The sequence below is a fragment of the Piliocolobus tephrosceles genome, chromosome 15, assembly GCF_002776525.5.
Source record: "Piliocolobus tephrosceles isolate RC106 chromosome 15, ASM277652v3, whole genome shotgun sequence".
NCBI classification, from domain to species: Eukaryota; Metazoa; Chordata; class Mammalia; order Primates; family Cercopithecidae; genus Piliocolobus; species Piliocolobus tephrosceles.
The window spans coordinates 35,520,581-35,526,628 of NC_045448.1; the positions used below are offsets into that span (position 1 = coordinate 35,520,581).

The following is a 6,048-nucleotide window of genomic DNA, read 5'->3' on the forward strand; positions in this document are numbered from 1 at the left end:
CTCAGCCTCCCAATTTTGTAGTTTTAATAGAGACGGGATTTCTCCATGTTGGTTAGGCTGGTGTCAAACTCCCGACCTCAGGTGATTCACTCGCCTCCGCCTCCCAAAGTGCTAGGATTACAGGCGTGAGCCACTACGCCCAGCCAAAGGTGAGATTTTTATATTGATTTGGTCACACCTGGGCTTGCCATGGAAATGACTTACTCATAATTCAGAAAATGTAGCTAAAGTGAATCAAGCTACTCTCTCCAGGGATACTGCTCAGATGGTGCCAGCTGAGCGGAGTGAATGATTAACCTTGTTGACAGCAAATTTTGCACACTCGAAAGGACCTTATAGTTGAAGTGTTCCATCCTCACTTTAAATCATTTGGATTTATTTTGTTATCACCATCATAATAACCAAATTAAATCTGAAACATGATAATTTTATGAGGAGTTTTGTGATTATTCTGGAACAGTGTTGGTAGGGAAGGGACATCAGGAAAGAACACAAATCCAACTAAATATATTACCTTATTATTTCCACATAGAGATAAGCTTGGTGATTTTTTATATATAATGTCCACTGTGAAGCTAGAGAAATGATGACCTTTTAATATATAATATGCTTAACTTTCAAGAGATTGACACCAATACACAGATTTCATTTATTGACACCAGGGTACTATAGTAGTTCATTTAATTACCACAACCACCTTTGAAGTGGCTAGATTTTGTTCTCATTTTATATAACAAGAAAGTGAGAAGAATCATATAACTAGCAACTTAGAGAGTCAGGACTAAATTCGTTGTTTTATGATGCAAAAAAATGGAGCATTATTTCCCCTAAAATATTCTATGTTTCTTTTGACCGATTTCTTTATTGGCACGGCTTAATAAGTGATGATAATAAAGACTGCTCTGTAAATTCATTTTCCAAAATAAACGCCTCCAGATTTTCTATGAAAATAAGACATGTTAAAGGAAATAATGATTTCAGATCATGAGAATATAGTAGATTCTTAAGACAAACTTACTCTCAACTCAGTTCTCTAGTAAGCATTGAACGAGTTCCTTAAAATGCTCAACTTAATGTGAAGTTGTAAAAGATAAATATTACAGCATATGGTCCATGTTGTCAGGCAGTTTATGACCTGGTGATACTAACTTATATGTATTGCACACATATTCTGACTTAAAGGTCTGTTAACACATCCTGAATATAGTGATCATTTTTCAACATCCCAGCGGCCAGTTCAGTGTCCTGAGCTAAAGAATGTTTGATGGTGAAGATAATTTAGCATCTTAGAAACAAAGCTAAAGCTATGTGATTAAGTCAATGATAATACATTAAAACGTTAAAATAAAATATTTCTAATAGAAAAGATTGTTATTATTTTTTACCTCACCTCTTAAATCTCAATCCTTTCATTATTTAGTAAACTGTATTTTTAAAACAATTTCAGTAATATTTCCTACAAAACAAAATTTTCACTCCTGTCTCCAGGTGACTGAGTTTGTTGCATCCAGGTGCTGCAGAAGATAAAGTCCATTCACAGAGGAGCTAGGCTTCCTCATATATTTCTAATTAATAAATAAACATAAACCAGGAAAAATGCCTCCAGAAAAATATGCATCAAATATGTATATTTCAAAAATAGTTTCTCAAGTAAATATACGTCTGACTATAGAAAAAGTCCACAAGATATGAAATGGATGAGTGAACTAAGTTTTACATTGGTAAATAAAATATCACAGCCAGATTTTGATTAAAAGAGATTTTATTTCCATTTCAATACATATGATAATAGTTAATAGGGGCTGTATTTATTAATCTAAATATTTTCTATCAAATAAAATGTAAGGGAACAACATAGGTTATTGAATGAAGAAAAAAAAACATTCAACACAGGGTTATGCTTGCATGCTTCTGATAATTAGAATAATCTGATAATTGACTTCTTTCTCCCTTCACAGGAGGGTGCCAATTAAAATAAACTACAATTGTGCTATTCGGTCTTTAGCATCAGAGCAGATGATGTTTGAGTTTATGGCCAGTTTTCTCAATGTGTTGTCCAATTAACCTCAATGGGAATGATTCACATCAAATCCCTGGGGTTCTCGATTAAAGGGAAAGTCAGCCAGGCTGCTACAGGGAAAACAACATTTATATGTGCTCTAAAGCTCACCGGTGGGCTGTTCTAGTGAAAAACTTGTGCCAGTGGAAATATTTTACTATCGAGGTAAAAGGTCCCCAGGGTTTCTTTGTGTATCACTGAGGTAGAAGAGACTAACTATAAGTGATACAAAGGGAAATTGGGCTTATCAGTCTTAGTAGAATCTGACTCATTCCATCAAAAAGCTGAGAAAATGTGTACAATTCCACACAAACTAAAAGAAATCATAAAGGATCAAATCAGGGAAATGTATAAGACTTCCTGAGAAAGGATGTTTGAGATGAATTGTTCTATCAGATAGTGGAGTAAATCATTTATTAAACTTAAATATCTGCTTAATTTCCTAATATATTTTAGATATTCAGAGCCAACTGTAATGATGTTTCGGTCGTCAGGATTAACTAATAAGTAATCAATAATATTAAACCCCCAAAGCTAACTACACTAGCTTTGCAGCAAAACAAAAAGAAAATAATCACGTACAATTTTTATAATAGTTCAATATTTATGAGGAATTGATCTATTGACATCAAGGTGGAATGAGAAAATGTTCTTGTTCACACTAAGTTTGTTCACACTAAGTTCTAGATTATGGAAACCCTTAAGAAAATGGTGAACATTAGCCAATTACTGGATGTTCATTCACTCAACAAATAATATTGAGAATTATTGTGAGTCATGTACTATACTTGACATACTAATTATTGTGAGCCACGTACTAAACTGGGGACAAAATGTTGACTGCATTCAAGGAGTATTTACAAAATAGAGAAGAAAATGACAGATACATGGGCAATTAGTACAAACAAAGATAAATATTTTGATGAGACAATAACAGAGTCTTGTCAGAACACAGGAGGGACCAAGAAGAAAATAAAGAATTTGAATACCATAGCTATATATATATATAAATAAATACATGGAGAACTCTGAATCCAAAGAAGCATAAACTATTCTTTACAATGAATCCTATAGAATTGGAAGGCATTGATGGCATTAGGCCACAAAGAAAATATCCATCAATCTATAAAAGATATCATACAATATTGGCTTAATATGAAAAATAAATAATTTTTTAAAACTTGACCAAATAACCCATATTTATTCACATACACATTAATATGTACATTTAAAGTTTGGTAATTTCTATGCATATCTGTGTACATTTATCTATATATGAAAAATAATAGCACTATGTATCAAATCCAAGAGAAAAATATCAAAGATATTCTCAAAAGACAATTTCAAACCTAATATGTATTGTTTTAAAGCTAAAGATATCCGAGAGAGGAGTATAGAACATTAAATTCTTGCTTTCAACTATAAAAGTTACGAAAATATTGAAAATATTTATTTTTATAAACCAGATACTGATGACCAAAGTAAAGAACAAGAAAGGTTAATTTATAACATAAAACTGCTTCTAACCAACTTTAAAGTCTTAAAAAACAAACATTTGCTTTTCTTAATCTAGACACAAATATGGGAAATAAGAATGCTTAGAGGCTAACAGGCAAAACAGAATTAGCAAAGGAAAACAAACAAAAACTGTAAAATAATCTTATATATGATGAAAATTTCATTTATGATGTTCAATGTGAACATGAATACAAATACTCAAATTTTAAAATATATCAAATAAATGCAGTAATTTTAAAATAATCATACTTTTTGATCAACTGGAGCTAATTTCTTAGGTTTAAAAAGGTAATTACTTTTTAAGAGATGGGTTCTCACTATGTTGCCCAGACTAGATTCAAAACTCCTGGGTTAAGCAATCCTCTTCCCTCAGCCTCTCAAGCAGCTAGGACAACAGCTATGTGCCACCACACCTAGCTAAGTATTTTTTTAAAGGTAATTTAAAACAAAATCTTACTGTGATTCAACTCTATCAACCACACTTGGAATACAAAAATTTTCTTTCCTAAGGCACTTCCCTAATGCACTTCAACAAAAATCCATAATATCTCAGATCTAGTTAAAATGTTTTCATCAATCGTTACTATTGATCAACTCCTTTTTTAAACTGACAAATAAAAATTTTATGTATTTATGGTGTACCACATGATTTTGCTATATCTGTCAAATCATTGTGGAGTGGCTAAATCAAGCTACTTTATACATACACTACCTCACATACTTTTTTTTGGTAGTGAGAAACTTAAAATGTACTCAGTAATTTGCAAGTATATAATAGATTGTTGTTAACTATAGTCATCATGCTATACAATAGAACACTTGAACTTATCTCTTCTATCTGAGATTTTGTATCCTTTGACTAACATCATGTTAGACCAATCCCCTACCTCCTGGAAACCACCATTTTGCTTCTGTGAGTTCAACTTTTTTGGATTCCATATATAAATGATATTATGTGGTATTTGTCTTTCTGTTCCTGACATTTCTCTTAACATAGGTTCTCCAGGTTTATTTATGTCGTCATCATGAACAGGATTTCCTTCCTTTTTATGGCTGAAGGATTTTCCATTGTGTGTATATACTACATTTTCTTTATTCATTCACTCAGCATTTACCATGCTAAGAGAAGAAAGCAACTCCTCTGTTTAATGAACCGGATCCTCTAAAAACTTCAATACACATATATGAACTTTCAGAAGCACTCTTATTAAATTGGGAAAAAGAGAAGGATGCCCTCTTTCACAGTGTCTACCCAGCATCATCTTTAGGATCTAGCCAATACAATAAATCAGAAAGGAAAAGTTATATATAGTTAATAAATCACCTAAACATATATTTTGCAGGAAATATAATTTTTATTCCAAGAGTCAATGTACTCAGTTGTGGTAACAAACAGTTACAAGAATTCTATAAGGCATCCAGGATCAAAACACAACAATTTTCACATATGTGTCAGCTATTAGGTTGGTGCAAAAGTCATTGTGGTTTTCACCAAGTTACTTTCAAAAACCACAATGACTTTTGCACCAACCTAACACAATCAACAGTTGTGGGAAGAATTTTAACTTTTCACTCTATGTTTGTACCGTTTTAGTGTTTATGTGCATGTATGTTGTAGTTTATATGTAGGTATTACTCATGTAAAAATTAGTTTGATGCTTGCTTCAGCAACATATATACTAAAATTGGAATAATATGGAGATTAGCATGGCCCCTGTGCAAGGATGACATGCAAATTCATGAAGTGTTCCATATTTTTCTTATGAGATAATCATCTGGGTCCTGGAGGCCCTCAAGGTGGGCTGAGTAGAGGAATGAGAGGCCCTCCCAGTGGAGGCATGGTGCAGAAACCAGGATTTGGAGTGGTAATGGGGATTACTCCATGGCAGTCAAACTTCATGGATCTTTAGGCAGCCATACAAACCCTATTTCCTACAGAACGGTGAATTTCTTCAACCAGCCATCATGGAGTATGACTCCAGTGTGTTAACTGCTTACCTTTGTGTATTTTAAAAAAATCAACCTGGTTGCTGTCTGGAGAACAAATATAAGGAGAAAAAATGAAGGCAAAGGAATTTTAGATGACTGGTTTAGAAGCCTATGAATTGGACTAAAGTGAAGGAAGACATGAAGATAGAGACAAGTGGGTGTGTTTTACTTTAAAATTAGAATTGACATATTTTACTTATATGAACTGTAAACATGAATGAGTTATTAAGGATACCTCACATATTAAAAGGGAAACAACTGCACGATGTTAAGGTTATCAGGTAGGCACAACCCTGAATACAGATGCACTGAGGAGAAAACTAGGAATGCACTAAATATTTGGGAGTAGTTGACACACAGAGAAGGCAGAGTACAATCAGAGGGATGAGAGATAGACATGGGGAAAACCATCTCTTCTTTTCTGATATGGACTAATGAGGGAAGCATGGCTACAGATGTGTCATGTTCAACACTGTACCCAT

General features: G+C 33.2%; 1 non-coding gene across 1 annotated transcript; it reads left to right on the forward strand.

The window, feature by feature from the left end:
• The first annotated feature begins 5,232 nt into the window (after window positions 1-5,232).
• Window positions 5,233-5,336, forward strand: LOC111545442. The gene has a single exon (XR_002732458.1). It is a non-coding gene; the product is annotated as a U6 spliceosomal RNA (small nuclear RNA).
• The last annotated feature ends 712 nt before the right edge of the window (window positions 5,337-6,048 follow it).